This window comes from Saccopteryx leptura, chromosome X, assembly GCF_036850995.1.
Source record: "Saccopteryx leptura isolate mSacLep1 chromosome X, mSacLep1_pri_phased_curated, whole genome shotgun sequence".
In the NCBI taxonomy this organism is placed as follows: domain Eukaryota; kingdom Metazoa; phylum Chordata; class Mammalia; order Chiroptera; family Emballonuridae; genus Saccopteryx; species Saccopteryx leptura.
In genome coordinates, this window is record NC_089516.1 from 89995457 (window position 1) to 90011146 (window position 15690).

The following is a 15690-nucleotide window of genomic DNA, read 5'->3' on the forward strand; positions in this document are numbered from 1 at the left end:
ATTGTACATAATGTGCAACCAAGGCTGAAGAGCTTTAAATTCTAAAGGATTCAAGGAACTACACTAGGAGTTGTTATATTTAATGTTAATAATTTCATCCCATTCCAATCTGCATTCTGGTTAAGATATTAATCGCTAGTAAAGTAGATAAAATATAGTAAAGTCAGTAGAATGATATGACAATGCTTCTTGAGATATACTATCAATAATTATCTTGAACAAGAATTGACTACCTGTAAACTTTCTTTCAAATATAGAAGCAATAACATTGAAACAAAACCTACCACTGAACATTGTTTGCACACGTCTAGAATACTCTTAAGTGACATCTGCCTTTTTATTCAATTTCAGAAAATTGAGATAATGACTTAATCCATCTTACTATTATTGTTCTTCATCTTAAATTTAGGGACATGGTGTTCATTTCAATCTTTGATTTATTTCCTTTACTTTGGCACTCATTGAAAAAAATCAAAACAGCTTATAATGTGAAAAAGGTCATTTTTATTTTTCAAGAGAAATAATGACATGGTTCTTTTTCACCCAAGATCAAAACTCTAGAGTGCAGATGCTAAAACATCATTTCAGACTAGTCATCTGTCATACTTAAAGCATGTGCTGTTTTCAAAATCTGTTTTCAGATGTTTGGAGAAAAGTGACTTGGAAAGAGGCAGCACCTGGTTTAAACTTGCATCATTAGCTCTAAATTTCTCAGTGATTATCTCAATCAGGCATGGGATAGAAACAAAATTGACTTTAATATTCCAGTGGGTAGAGGAAAAGATAGAAAACAGCTGTTTTGTTTTCTTTAGTCTTCTCAAAGCAATAGATTCATTGAAAGCTTTCTGATATTTTTGAAACATGTCCAGTTTATACTACAAACTAAATAAAAAAGCCAGTCTGTTAACAAGCATCATTATTCGACTAAATGCATGCGGACAAGAAAGTAACATAACGCTATATTTTAAGGTTTACCATGAATATGTCTTAAACGATGTTTTCAAGGATAGATCTTATGATTATTTTGAATAAAAAGAAAAACTGGTCTCTACAAATGTGCTTTGATATCAAAATAAATGAAATTTAAATATGTAAACATGTAATCATTCCCAATAGTACCCATCACAGTCTTGAAAATGTCAGATACAGACTATACTTATTTTTTAAGCCAATTACTAACCTTTCTTGTCAAGCTAATAAATTATAAGAAAGTATGTGGGGGGTTTTCTTCTTTTGATGACTATTTTGATCTTAATAATATGCTAAGATTTTTAAGTTTTGCTTTTCTGACTGCATTTCTCCATTGCTGTGCAGAAAAGATATGTTGCAGCTAAACAACTAGCTTTTCCCTCCCATCTCATTACCTGATATCTAAGATTTTCCATACTTATACTTTTATAAAACAACTAGAATATTAACTTAAATCTGCAACCATGTTTAAAACAAAATATAATATCTTATACATTATTTTTCTTCTACTACTACCTCACAGTGATAGAGGCATCTGGAGAAGGAAGTTAACAATAATTGATCACCTATTCATTTCTATTATTTTTCTGTAATAGGTGAGGAAACTAAGACTCAGTAAATGTATCTTGTTTGAAGTCAGAACTGATGAAAATAATATTTAAACTGAAATAAAATGAACCCCAAAGCCCAAATTTATGCATTTTTTGGGTGCCAATTATCTTTGAATTTATTTTTTATCTCACTGGCAGGCTGTGGGTAGAGTCAGAGGGAAGGGGTGGGAATCTACACACAGACCATCCTTGCAATTCTTAAATTGATTCTGATTTTATCCTCTACCAATGTAGGGATATGTGCACTGTTTAGTCATCATACTTAAGCTAAAGTGTGTCATAAAGGTCTATTTCCTTTTTTTCTTTTTGCTTTTAATGCCAGTTATATTTGTCTACTATACCATTTACAATAAAGATGAAAATTTAGATCTTTTTACTTTTTTCTCAGTATTACTTCCAACATAATTGATGTCTAATTCATAAACTATTAATAATAGTTATTATATTTGTACAGTTATTACAACAAATGTTGAAGTATTTGATAAACACATGAGTGTGCAAACACAACTTTCCTTTCATTTGAATGAAACAAATAGTATTATATTAAGGGAAATGACCATTAGTACATCAAACTACATCTAGATATTCTTTCCTCTACATTAATTACTAAAGCTTTCATTAAGAAGAGTTTCTATACAATACTTTCTAGAAATTCAAACAGCATAACTGAACATAATTATGTCAATTAGAAAGAAATTAGTGTTCTGCTTCATTTAACTACAGGATAAGATAAAAGTAGGTTTAAAGTTTTTGGTACACAAAACACAGAGCTTATTCTTATATTCTCATCTATTAATTATTGTATTATTTTCCATAAGAACAACTCTAAATCTACTTTTGCTACACCCTGCATACTAAAAATGTTAAATTTGTATTTACCACATAAGTTTATGATATGAAAGGCCAAAATTTTAACATTGCCATATCAAATTAGCTTTTTTCAAACATATATTTTGTATAAAGTATAGAGTATAAAATTAAACATTTATCTAAATTAATATTTTTTTCAATATGAAACCCTTCATGAATTTGCAGGTAATCCTTGCCCAGGGACCATACTAATCTTCCCTAAATCATTACAATTTTAGTGTATGTGCTGTATAAAAAAGCACAAGAATAAAAATATTTATTTACAAAATATATAATAGTGTTTTATAAATAAAAATCAAAACACTTCACAACAAAATATTACAGATATTCACAAGACAAAGTTCTAAAGTGATGTATATGTTGACCTGTTAAAAATTTTGTATTTTAAACAAAGCTCTAACCTTATTAACTTGCAGCAATGTTTACAATGAGGTACATTCTCATCTGACCTTTTTTATAGTATCATAGTATTTCCTAATTCAGTAACATCGCTCTAAGTTTTTAATTTTTTCTTTTATATTTTCTGAAGTTGATATCAATTTACTGTCTATGTACCTGTGGTAAACCCACACAGCTAATTTTATTTTTTCATATGAATAACACATTCACGTGTTTCATAATTCAAGAAATGAAAGGAGCATAATAATTTTCTGCTTCCCTATTCAGATACCCTCTCTCCTCACATAGTGCAAATATTATTATTATTATTTGGTTTATGCCATTCAAATAATATTTACTTTGAATAAAAGCAAGTTAATTCATATATATCTTAGTCTCATTCTCCTATATACGTGGTAATGTACTGGTCATACTGTTTTGTACCCACTTTTTCTACTTAATATTATTTTACAGATCTTGCCAGATACACACATAAAGTACTCTTTCCATTCTCTTATACAGACATATGATAATTTATTTAACCAGTACTCACTTGATGACTGCAATGAATAACTTTTTATATTGGGCCTTTCATATGTGTATAACTATATCAATAGAATAAATTCTTTTAAAGACATTGCTGAGTATACCATTAAATACAATTATAACTTGCAATGTTGTTTTCCATAGATGTTGTTTCAATGGATACTTTTTATAGTAATGTATGAAAGTAGGTTCCTTACCTTAAAGGCAGCACATGTAGCATCAACTTGTAGTTGCGGCACCTTAGTTTTTCACTGATTGCTTTCTCATGTGTGCCTTGACCAGGGGGCTCCAGCTGGATCAGTGACCCCTTGCTCAAGCCAGAGGCCTTCGGCTCAAGCCAGCAACTATGGGGTCCTGTGTATGATCCCACACTCAAGTCAGTGATCTCAAGCCAGTGACTTTGAACTTCAAGCCAATGACTTTTGGATTCTAGCCAGCAACTATGGGGTCATGTGTATGATCCCAAGAAAAAGTCAGTGACCTCATGCTCCAGCTGGTGAGTCCACGCTCAACCCAGATAAGCCCACACTCAAGCCAGATAAGACTGCACTCAAGTCTGTAATTTTGGGGTTTCAAAACTAGGTCTTCAACATCCCAGGCCGACACTCCATCTGCTGCACCACTGCCTATTCAGGCTTTTGCCAGTCTTATAACTAATTCTTTCAGTTGCTTATCTAAAATTATAAAATTATCTTTGACAAGTTCTTTTCATTTAATCATCACATGAAATTTATCAAGAACTCCTGTTGGCTTTACTTTCAAACTATATAAACAATCTGACCACTTCTTACCACTTTCACTCTGGTCCAAGAAACCATCAGTTATTATTTGGATGATTGCAATTGACTCATGATTGGTCTTTTTATATGTCTCAACCCAATGCACACTTCTTTCTTTAGAATATCTGGGACAATCTATAAATATCTAGGCCTAATTATATAAATTTTTCATGAAAATCTCTTGACTTGATTATAGTATTACTCAGAACAATAGTCAGTATATTAAAAAATTGCCTTTGATTGGTCTGGATATTTATAAGGAACAAATCTAGCTATCATCCCTCTCTTGGGCCACCTGATCTTGTATCTGTTTCTCTTTGACAACTGATTATTTTTCTTGTTTTGATATGCAGTTATTACTTCTACTTATTAATGCACATGGCCTAAAAATTGACATGTCAGTGTTTTGTTTATTTGTTTGTTTTGTTTTGTTTTGTTTTTGTGGTAGAGACAAAGAGAGTCAGAGAGAGAGGGACAGATAGGGACAGACAGACAGAGAGGGAGAGAGTTGAGAAACATCAATTCTTCATTGCAGTTCTTTAGTTGTTCATTGATTGATTTCTCATATGTACCTCGACTGGGGGCTACAGCAGACAGAGTGACCTTTTGCTCAAGCCAGTGACCTTGGGCTCAAGTTGGTGAGCCTTGCTCAAACCAGATGAGCCTGCGCTCAAGCTGGCGACCTCAGGGTCTCGAACCTGGGCCCTCCCCTTCCCAGTCCGACGCTCTATCCACTGCGTGACCTCCTAGTCAAGCTGATATGTCAGTGTTTTTAAAGATTCTCTAATTTGCAGTCTACAGATTGATTAGTGTAAATTGAAAGGAAAAAATTATATTGGCTTTTCTATGTAAGGAGGTGAAAACAATTTCTAAGCTGGAGATATGAAAGTGACTTCAAAACCGAAATAAAAGGTGGATTTGACAAGAATTCCTCACATATCCACCACAGCCAGGTACACACTAGCAAATAATGATCCCTTCCAGAATTCTAAAGTATTTTCAATTAACTACCTCATATTTTTATGTAATTCTTTCAGAAAACCTTTTTATTTGATCATGTTCTTAGCTCAAAACAGCAACTATTATTAAAAAAAATAAGGCTTTGAGACAATTAGAAAGAAGAGCAATAAGCTCTATGATTAGAGAAATTTCATTTGATTTTTTTGCAACCTTCACTTACAATATATAGATTGATGACCACTAATATGATAAAATATGATGTGTGTCAGATTTTCAACCAAAAAAAAGTGAAAAAACTCACTGGCTTTTGCAGTGTGGTTTTGGTGTGATGTTGCCTATAGTTAAAAGAGATCAAGGCAGATGATCTTTTATGTCTTTTCTCTTTATTATTGTTATTTTATTTTACAGTTTATATTTAATATTATTTTATATTAGTTTCAGGTGTACAGCATAGCAGTTACATAATTAAAGTAATTTCTATACTTAATCTTAGCCAAAAGGCAGAGAACTGAGAGTAATTTCTGATCTTACTGCTTTAGGCATAATTTAAAAGATATATTATGAATTATTTAAGATATTCAAAAAAAGTATAAAGAATGCTTAAATGAACCTCTGCTAATTAGCTCAGAAAATAAAACACCATGAGTTTTTTTCTTTTTTTTTTAGTCCTTTTTTGTTCATTAGGTACCTGAAACCTCTATAATTGTGTTAACCACTTTCACTCCAATAAATTTAATTTAAAATTTAAAAATTTAATTAAAAACTAAAATGATTAAAATAAAAAAGAATGTAAAATACTTCAAATACAGTTGAAAACCCCTGTTTTCCTATGGCATTACTTTCCCCTCCAATTCTTGATATTTGCCCTCCTGCTGAAAGCAGCAAAATCACTATTCTGATTACTTATTATTATTATTATTATTATTATTACTATTATTATTATTCTGGTTGGGCTCATTTGGGAGTCTATGTCCACTCTTCACTTAATAAAATAATATATGTTAAGCTTGCAGTCAAATATAGTTAGTTATAGACTCTTAACACAGCACTTTAAATTATAGTAGGTGAAGTGTAGAATGATTATTTTACCAGAAAAAAAATATATAGAAGAAAAAAAAGTGTGAGCCTCCTGTGAGAATATCAATGCAACATTCACCTACAGCTCCTGGGCCTTCCCAAGGTGTTTACTGATTGTCAGCAATAATTTAATTATAGCTTTACTATTCACTGAATATAGCTTATTGTTATCTGAAAGCTGTAGTTCAAAGAAGTCTCCAACAATTACCTGTTAATAATCATGAGGATTTTTGTGTGTGTGTGACAGAGACAGAGAGAAGGACAGATAGGGACAGACATATAGGAAGGCAGAGAGATGAGAAGCATCAATTCTTCCTTGTGACACCTTAGTTGTTCATTGATTGCTCTCTCATATGTACCTTGACCAGGGAGGGGGTGCTACAGCAGACTGAGTGACCCCTTGTTCAAGCCAGCAACCTTGGGTTCAGGCTGGTGAGCTGTGCTCAAACCAGATGAGCCTGCACTCAAGCCAGTGACCTCAAGGTTTCGAACCTGGGTCCTTTGTGTCCCAGTCCTATGCTCTATCCACTGCGCCACCTCCTGGTCAGGCGATAAAATTTTTAAATATCCAATATGAACTCTCAGCTTACTGTGACTGGACCAAAATTGCTACTGGTCCAATATTTAAGCTGAAAATTTCCTGTGATCATTAAAGAAAGAAAAAATCATAAAGTGTAATAAAGATTGCTTATAATAGAAATTGGTCTTATATGCCTTATATTATTTCTAAATATTGACCTCAATGTTCTATTTCTTTTCCCCTAGCCTCTCTTAATTCTCTCACTACTTCCTCTGTTGTCCACAATGTAAACTTACTTTGTTTCTGATTCTTTAGGATTCTATTCTCATGTGATTTATCTGATAAAAAATAACATGTTGAATAAATTAATAAACATCCTTCTACTTAACATGCATTTAAAAAGAGATCTTCTGAAGCTAGTTGTAGAAAACTAACAAAAATTTTACTAAATTTTAAACTAATCAAAATATAGTTTTCTGCCCCATGTGCTAAGAGGGACTTGAGATATCTATAAAATGCGTAAAAGAGGTCAAAAAGGATAATAAAACTCCAAATTCAATAGCAACTCTACAAAAAACTAATTATATGAAGTTGGATAATTTATTTCTTTGTGTTTATTTATAAACTATAATTAATAATGGTACTTAGTCATCTTATCAAATTGTTGGTAAGGATCAAATGAGAATATTTATTCATTTATCTTTTGCTACTGTTACTTGCAAGTAGTAGGTGCTAAATTCTTTTAGTTTCCTTTTTCACATTACTGAAAATAGTCAGCAAAATTAAATGACTATTAAGACTACAAGTAGAACCAAGGCTGTAGAAAGAACTTGGACTTCTTGTATAAATAAAAGAGAGGCTGTTACTAAAAATAACTGCTCACAGTTATCTTAGCTAAAATGGTTCACAATAGCTGGCAAGCCTTTCAGAAGAACTCAGCTCTTTAGTACATCTAACACTTTGGCTAATATACTGGAGTTTTTTGGTGCTAGCCTCCGGACCCTTCAGTTTTCATGGTATGAAACCTCAGCTTTCTGACTACTTTCTTAATAATTCCTTTCCAGTTACTCTACTTGGTCTCCTAGGTCACTTTGTTTTACCATCAGTTCCTGTTTTAGCTGTTCCTATGTAATTTTTTTTTTTGTTTTGAAGTTTGACTTTGTTAATGTTAAACAGATAGCCAAATGTTTCTCAGAAAACTGGGTTTATTTGGAAACAACAAAGATTTGCAACTTGGCACATGCAGTCTAATAGCAAACCATGCACAAGTTCAGAGAAGAAAAGAACAAATATTCTTTTATAAAGGAAAGGGTAAGATTTGAAGGGCTTTGTTTTAAGAATTATTATTATGATTTTTAAAAATTTTTAAACTTTTCTGTAACTAGAGGGGCTGTTTTAAACAAAATACCTACTGGACAAAACTTGGAGTTTGAAGTGTAGTGGCTTTTCATTGACAGAGTCATAATAACCTTTCATTGGCTGAGTGGTTATTAGATTGACGGAAAGATCCTCCTTCCTGCTGGAGTAGTAAAAACATCTTCTTATTGCAGATGAAACATTCATCTCTTCATTTTTGGGGCAATTAACGTGAATGGTTGGGTGTAAGACAAAAGGAAAAAGAAATCCATGACAATAGTATGGTGATTGTTGGAAAAGAGGAAGATAGAGAAGGTTGTGGGAGTATAAAAGGTGATGGATGGAGTTTTGACTTCCAGGGAACTGAACACAATATGGTGTACAAAGATGTGTTATAGAATTGGACACCTGAATCCTGTATATTTATGTTAACTAGAGTCACCCTAATAAATTCAATGAAAAAATAGTAGAATGTGAGAGTTTCTCCCCCAAACCTTTCAAACTTCAATTTAAGTGAAGTTTCTGTTCATTTTCCTCACACGTTTTTTATTTGTTTGTTTGTTTGTTTGTTTGTTTTTTGCCACATTCAACTTAGTTTATCCTGCCCCAGCTCCAAGTTGTCTTTGGCAACTTGACTCACTATTGCATTGTTTGTTTATGAAATACTACTGTATTGCCTTCTCCATCTTTGTCCCTCCTCCAAAACCATTAATAAGCTATGTCAGGTATTCCATGGTGGGATTTGTTGTTATAAGTAAAATTTCCAAAAAAAAAAAAAAAAGATTCTTAGAACTTTTTTGTACACTCTTAATATTTTGTATTCATATATCAGTATATATTATATACATATATTACTATGTACTACAGTAAGTAAATAAAAGAGACATTTGGAGGTAGAGCAACCTTATTATGCTTCTTATTTATTCAGCATGGGTAAAAACATTATTTTACTCTAAATGTGCATAAGCACATACTGGGTAAATATAGCATGCTCCTCCTGATTAGTAATAAAATCTGTTGCCCAAAGTCATGCTTACCAAAATATTTTTAAGTAGAGCAAAACATTATTCAAGTAAAAAGTTAAGTAAAAATTAATTTACTAAACACACAAAAAGTAGGTCATTTTGATGAAACTGTACAGATGAAAAAATAGGAGAGAAGTCAAACTCCCAAACAGTTGTTTTCCACTTTATTGTGGTCTCTCAAAAGAAATGGCCACTTCAGCCCTGGCCGGTTGGCTCAGCGGTAGAGCGTCGGCCTAGCGTGCAGAGGACCCGGGTTCGATTCCCGGCCAGGGCACACAGGAGAAGCGCCCATTTGCTTCTCCACACCTCCGCCGTGCTTTCCTCTCTGTCTCTCTCTTCCCCTCCCGCAGCCAAGGCTCCATTGGAGCAAAGATGGCCCGGGCGCTGGGGATGGCTCTGTGGCCTCTGCCTCAGGCGCTAGAGTGGCTCTGGTCGCAACATGGCGACGCCCAGGATGGGCAGAGCATCGCCCCATGGTGGGCAGAGCGTCGCCCCTGGTGGGCTTGCCGGGTGGATCCCAGTCGGGCGCATGCGGGAGTCTGTCTGACTGTCTCTCCCTGTTTCCAGCTTCAGAAAAATGAAAAAAAAAAAAAAAAAAAAAAAAAAAAAAAGAAATGGCCACTTCTAGGAACCTGGAGAATTTTATAGTACTTTGTTTAACTAATATAAGTTTATGAGTCTGAGAACATAGGAGATACTGTATCTAAAAATAAAGGCTCAGACTAGGCTTTGTTAACAATTTTTTTTTCAAAATTGATTTCTAGAAAGTTGTTACTTTGTCTAATAGAGTGAGTAATAGCTTTATGTATTTATTAAAATATATAATAATTAAAATAAATACAATCAAAATTTTAATTTGTGAACCAGACTGGCTTCACTTCATTTGCTGAAAATTGTATATGGTTAATAGCTAATCAATTGAACGGCATGGATATATAATATTACCATCACTGCAAATAGTTGTATTGTACAGCATTACTCCATTTAGCCATGTAGTTCTAGAAATAACTTTAAAATCCTCTTGACTATTTCAAAAAGGTCATCACATAGATTCTAGAACAGAGAAAATCAATACGAAATATGTCACATGAATTCAATATAAGAACAATTACACAGTCAGAATTAATCTCTGTATATACATAAGCATTTATTTAAAAGTGAACTAAATTAAAAAATAAAATTAAAAATTTTGTGACCCTTAGCAACTAATTGTGGAGAGAAGCATTAAGCAAATAACAGCACAAATAAAAATAAAATGCACTGTGTCACGCACCATGAAAGAGAAACACATTGAAATAATGAACAGTGGTCCTTTGTCTATTGTGGAGGTTAGGTTCCAGAACCCCTCGTGATAGCAAAAAATAACGAAGCAGGAACCTTATGTTTATTTTAATATTTATATATATTTTAAGGATTTATAAACCCTCCTCACACTCTTATAAACCTTTCCCACACTGTTACTAACTTTTCCAACACTTATTTTGTTTATTTTACCACAAAAATAATTAAAATAATAGATATATAAAAATATCTCTATACTGCCAAATCCCGTGATATAGCAAAAAGTCGGCGATATAAAATCAGATATATACAGTTTTAAAAACCTCGATAGAGTGACACCAAGAAAAGTGAACCCTGATATGGTGAGGGACGACTGTATTAAATAGATTTAATCTAGTTAGTATGGTTAAGGAAGATTTCAATGAAGAATTGATGATTACGCACACTAAAGTTATGTCAGTGAGGGTGGAGTGATTTGGAAGATTCTTAGGCAGAGACAAAACACATGTGAAGGCTTGTGGTATATATCAGTGGTTTCCAACCGTCGGTCCATGGACTGGGGCTATTCTGCCAGAAATTTCATACAGGTCTACAAAAGAGTTAATCATTCTGATGTTGTATAAAGATTATATAGTCTATAATCATTGGACCTATTTAACCAGGATTGAAAACTACTGATCTAATTGATCTGATAGACAAATCAGTACTAAAGTGTTCCTCATTCTCTGGTACCTATATGCCCTTTAATTTCAGGACAATGCCTTAATCAAGCAGAGAAATTCTACCGTCAAGAACTCATTGCTCTATGGTTACTTACAGACGAAATATTTAGGGGAGAAAACAGCCTTTTAAAATTGGATTAATTGTTTACTATCATGGACTTTTGTTTATTAGAGATGAAAATGAATTTGTGGTTATGAAGCAATGATTGTTTTCTCTCACCTGTGAGTATAGGGACCTGCATTGTCCCTGCATTGCTCAGAGTACACACCTGTAGTCTGAGGGACCCTCCTCCTCTTCCTTTTTAGTGTTTTCAGGTGGGACAATAAGTAGAAATTCAGCAATCAAGATGGGATCATAAGTATAGTACAAAACACTCGCTGAATCATTTAGTGAATAATTTAGGGAACAGGTAGGCCTTTTCCTTGTGCCATCGGTCACAGCAGTGGCCATGGACACAGCCATGACATTCCCAGATGTGCCCTCTCCATGTGGGCCACCTGGCTCACTTGGGGCATGGACTTCCATGGCACTGCTGGTGTACCACAGACCCAAGAACTGGAATACTCAAGTGTCAGTGGGTTCCTGAGCACTTGGGGTTTTCTTCTGGAACTTTTGGTTGACATCTTTGGTGTCTTTCTTATGGTGAATTTGGGGGAGTATCTTGAGTCTGCCTGCTTTCCTCTCTTTGGGGGAGTTACACTGGTCCTTGATCAAACAGGATTCATCAAGTTACATTTTCTCATAATGTTCTCAATGAGCCAAAGTTTCTCTTTGAAAGCTGGAGTTGTGGTAAATCTGAAACAAAATTAATAATTTTTGTTATTCAAAGATAAAATATACCTATTTGACATTAACTGGCCTTTCAGAGTCTTTAGTCATCCCTACAGGTTAACTCTAAGAGTATGATAGTTTAATATGAAAACCTATACTTATTCATATTTCCTTAAATACTGTCTCCTATGAAACAAAGTTAGCACTTGAAATGAAATCTTTTCAGTATACCATTTTCCTTGCTCTATTAAAAATATAGTTGAGTAACAGAGAAGGTGGGAAAAGGGAGTACTTTCTACTTTACCATAATCCTGTTGTTCTCTGGCAAGTAACCTGAAGAGTTACTTGGGTATATTTCGCTAAACCCACAGAGGTTCAGCTGGCAAATAAAACTCTTCAGGCTGTCTGATTCAAAGAGTTCTTCTGTACACCTCTAACAAAAAAATGTCCCTCTGGAAAAGATTATTGTCAATGATCCTGGTGTCTTCATTGTCATTCTAGCATACAGATGTGAAAGTTTCGTCCTTCAATATCCAAAACATTTTGAGAAGGGCAACCCACAAATACGTATCTTTGTTTCCTTTCACTTTGGCAGCACCTTGATTTGGGTCTTGTGGTTGCAGGTTCCATGGGTGCTTGGGTCTTGGCTTCCAGATTGGTCTCTGTGGGTTATCTAGTCTCCTTTGGATCCACACCAAGAGCCGGAGATGGAACAGATTAAAATCCATCTTCCGATGGGTCCAGCTTGTCATCGTCTATCATACTGGTATTCTGGCTAGGCATGACTAGGGTCAGAATGTCTTTGGTCACAGCAAGGATACCCAATATATACTGTCCTCAAAATTCTAAGTTTCAGTCAGTGGGCAACCAGCTGCATAAATCACTGTCTTCTTTGTCATGTGATGTCACAAAGGTAACTCACTTCTGGTCTGGAGAGTTTCTACTCTGGTCAAGTGTGGGGGAGCAGGCTGGTGTAGAACTCCCAACTCCTCTCTTTTCGGAAAGTACAATAAAAATAGGGTTCAGGTTGCCAGAAAGAGGTCTCATCTGCTCAAGCAGCTTTTCTTGTACTTCTGGAAGAACACCATATATGTGACAGAACAGTAACAGTCTTCCTGGGTCTAGAGTCTTTTATTCATTCCAATCAAGGACATTCAGCAACTTAATCTGTTTACTGTGGTCTCATAATCCAGCTTTATGATCTTTGCTTTTCAAATGGGCATCGTGTGGTAATGCCCTCCCCTGTAGTAAAGATGAAAGATCAGCTATCTTGACCGAGGCTAAATTCAACTCGCCTTCTGCCTTTGTAAATACGTTGTATTAGCACACAACTCTGTTCAATATTTATTTCTTGTCTGTGGCTGCTTTCACTCTAAAATAACAGTTCTGAATACGGGAGATAGGGTCCATATGACCCACAAGGCTAAAAATATTAGCTGTCTGGCCCTTTACAGGAAGAGCATGTAGACCTTTAATAAAGAGTATGCAGACCAGGGTGGCAAAGAGAGATTCTGACTGGGAGATCATAGAAGACAGATACAGTCCCTTGCTTTGTTAACTGTCAGATGCAGTCCTACCTTAATAGTGTATACCTTTTGTGAAAATGGGAATTTGGAGTTTCATTGGAAAAGATGTGGTATCATCTTGGTTGTTGATTTTTCCTTTTCCTTTCCAGGTGAAGGTCACTTCTTTGTATATTGTTCTTGACGCAAATATAGTGCACTCCTTTATGCATGCTATGAGGATTACTACAGGGGTAAACCCAAACTTACTGTGTAAAAACTAGGGCACACTTAGTTAGCCAGTAGTCCTGACCTCACTTATACATCACTGAGGAGAAAAGACAATGCAGTGCCTGTATTCTATGTATTAGGAACACAACAGATGCGATATATTTCAGATTTCCCCAGCTCAGCATATTCAAAATGGAACTCATTACATCTTTTGCAACTTCTTTCCATATTCTGTTTTAGTTAATGACACAACTTGGAATCTTCTTCTTTCTCACCCTTCACATTTATTCAATTCCAAGTGTGTGTTGATTCTGCTTGAAACATCTTTACTGCAGCTGCCCTAGTATTCATATTTACTGTCTTTACCTGAACTACTGAAACAATCTTCTCAGTTATCTGACTCCGAACTTTGCACCCTCTAAACCAGTGTTTTCAACTGCAGCTTTGTAGATTTGTCCACTAAAAATTTTTTGTTGCTTCATGAGTTTACTACATTGATATTGTATGAGGATTACAGATCCAGCGGTCTTTGTGAAATTTGCTTATGCTCAGGGTGATTTCTACCTTAGTGATCTCTGAAATAATTCTATTTTCACCGATCCCCAAGTATAAAAAATTTGAAAATCACTGGTATATGAAAAACAAAGAGAAAATCAGCATGACTGGAACACGAAGAACAAAGAAAAAAGAGATACAAGAGATGTAAAGTCTAGAGTACCTAGCATCTGTAGGCCAATGTCAAGTTGTTTTTCTTTCCTAAAAAAATTCTATAGACATTTCAAGGTTTCCAAGTAACTGCATATCAAAAATTTTTACATTGTATAACAATCTTTATAGATGCAAATTAAAGATTTTAAAGAATAGATGCAATCATATTATTCAGAGGTAAATGCCCTGGTTCTGTGGGGAGAATATGATAACTAGGATGTATTTTACAAATGGAGATGAATAAAATTGAGCTCCTTTATGATATTTAATACATAAAATATATAGAATTTGGTAGTACACTGAACAGGAAGAATGAAGAAGAAGAAATTGTCAAGGATGGCCCATGCTTTATAATTTTCTTTAATGAAGGGACAATGTACTGAAATATGAAAAAAAAAACTCTGTTTGGGTTACAGAGAGATAGGTCATAAGTTCAGTTTTATACATAGTAAATATAGGTGCTTTTGAGAAACTTAAGAGAAAATAAATGGTAGACAGGTAACATCAAATGTTTATTTCTCACCTTGTACCAGAAAAGGACATAAAGTCAACTCCTGAGATGATAAAAATAAAACAAAAAGACAATTTATACATATATGATAAAGAAAAAGTTAAACAGAGATTGAAAGTAAAACATACCTGGAAATTAAGCTAATATGAAAAATACTTGTCATTAGATCTCATACACTTGCTAAGGAAAACAAATTATAATTTATACTATATGTAAGATAAACTAATGTCTCAAGAAAATGCACAAATATTCTTGCTATAAAACAATTATTTTCAACCTGTGTGCCACAAGAAGCAACTGGTATGCTACAAGAATTTTTAAAACATACAATACCTGATTATTAGTCAGGGAAACTGATTTTTTTTCATGTAGATTAACAAATAAAAATATATCAACAGCCAACACAATAGCCGTTTGGTGTGAATGAATAGAATTATTCCTATTTGTTTTTTGTCCGATCAGCAATATATATATTTTTTGGTGTGCTACAGAATTTTAGTAATTAGTTTATATGTGCCATGAGATGAAAAGATAGAAATCACTGATATAAGGAAGAGAAAGAAATTAATGTTAAAAATATTAATGAAGGAGGCAATAAGTAGTATGATCACTAACATTTTTAAGAACAACATAAAATATACATATGTCTTGTAGAATTACATGTTATAGAATCCTTTAGTACAATATAGAGAAATAAATCTAAATATGTTTTGTTTTAAATCAATCATATCAGTATGATTACTTTTTCATTTTTCTGAGAATAAGTAATATATCAATTTAATTATTGTAGGCCTGACCAGGTGGTAGCGCAGTGGATAGAGCATCAAACTGGGATGCCGAGGACCCAGGTTCGAGACCCCGAGGTCGCCAGC

The 15690-nt window shown here is 34.0% G+C and overlaps 1 non-coding gene across 1 annotated transcript; it reads right to left on the bottom strand.

The window, feature by feature from the left end:
* Positions 1-2585: 2585 nt before the first annotated feature.
* On the bottom strand, positions 2586-2692 carry LOC136386605 (U6 spliceosomal RNA). The gene has a single exon (XR_010747974.1). It is a non-coding gene; the product is annotated as a U6 spliceosomal RNA (small nuclear RNA).
* Positions 2693-15690: the final 12998 nt, after the last annotated feature.